The following is a 1,720-nucleotide window of genomic DNA, read 5'->3' as shown; positions in this document are numbered from 1 at the left end:
TATTCCTCAGGTGAGAATTCTTTGTTCAGTTCTGAGCCCCATTTTTTAATGGGGTTATTTGATTTTCTGGAGTCCACCTTCTTGAGTTCTTTATGTATATTGGATATTAGTCCCTTATCTGATTTAGGATAGGTAAAGATCCTTTCCCAATCTGTTGGTGGTCTTTTTGTCTTATTGACAGTGTCTTTTGCATTGCAGAAGCTTTGCAGTTTCATGAGGTTCCATTTGTCAATTCTCGATCTTACAGCACAAGCCATTGCTGTTCTATTTAGGAATCTTTTCCCTGTTCCCATATCTTCAAGGCTTTTCCCCACTTTCTCCTCTATAAGTTTCAGTTTCTCTGGTTTTATGTGAAGGGAATTTACTCTTAGCACTGCTTTTATTGTGTCCCATAAGTTTGTGTATGTTGTGCCTTCATTTTTATTATATTCTAAAAAGTCTTTAATTCCCTTCTTTATTTCTTCCTTGACCAAACTATCATTGAGTAGAACATTGTTCAGCTTCTATGTGTATGTGGGCTTTCTGTTGTTTTTGTTGCTATTGAAGACTAGCCTTAATCTGTTGTGATCTGATAGGAGGCATAGGATTATTTCAGTCTTTTCCTATTTGTTGAGGTCTGATTTGTGACTGGTTATATGATTAATTTTCGAGAAGGTGCCATGAGGTGCTGAGAAGGAAGTATATTCTTTTATTTTAGGATGAAATGTTCTATAGATATCTTTTAAATCCATTTGATCCAAAACTTCTGTTAGTTTTACTGTGTCTCTGTTTGTGGCTTCCCTGATCTTTCCATTAGTGCGAGTGGGGTGAAGTCCCCCACATTTGTTGTGTGAGGTGCAATGAGTGCCTTTAACTTTAGTAAAGTTTCTTTTATGAATGTGGGTGCCCTTGTATTTGGAGCATAGATGTTCAGAATTGAGGGTTCTTGGTACATTTTTTTCTTTGATGGATATGAAGTGTGATGAATTTTGCTTGAAAGTAGATTTTATCAGATATTTGAATGGCTACTCCCACTTGTTTCTTGATTCCATTTGATTGGAAAATTGTTCTCCAGCCCCTTACTCTGAGGTAGTGTTTGTCTTTACAGTGTCTTTGACATTTTCCTGTATGCAGCAAAATGATGGGTCCTGTTTACATATCCAGTGTGTTAGTCTATGTCTTTTTATTGGAAAATTGAGTCTACTGATGTTAACAGATATTAAGGAATAGTGGTTGTTGCTCCCTGTTATTATTGATATTATTTTTATGTCTGTGTAGTTATCTTCTTTTAGGTTTGTTGAAAGAAGATCACTTTTTTGCTTTTTCTAGGGTGTAGTTTGCCTCCTTGTGTTGGTATTTTCTGTCTATTATCCTTTGTAAGGATGGATTTGTGGAAAGATATTGTGTAAATTTGGTTTTGTCATGGAATATCTTGGTTTCTCCATCTACGGTAATTGAGAGTTTTGCTGGGTATTGTAGTCTGGGTTGGCATTTGTGTTCTCTTAGGGTCTGTATGATATCTGCCCTGGATCTTATAGCTTTCATAGTCTCTGGTGAGAAGTCTGGTGTTGTGGGACGCCCGACTCGCCAGCAAGAAAGACACCACAATAGGATCCTTCGGCACACGTTTATTGGGAGAGCATTGAATGTGTAGGCGAAAGACCCCGAGCCCTGGGCCTCTCAATCTTATATACTATCAGTTCCCATCCACTCACAGCAGGCCACATCACCTCACCAGGTA

The sequence above is a fragment of the Mus caroli genome, chromosome 10 (genome assembly GCF_900094665.2).
Source record: "Mus caroli chromosome 10, CAROLI_EIJ_v1.1, whole genome shotgun sequence".
Classification (NCBI taxonomy): Eukaryota; Metazoa; Chordata; class Mammalia; order Rodentia; family Muridae; genus Mus; species Mus caroli.
Note: the sequence above shows the minus strand (reverse complement) of the source record.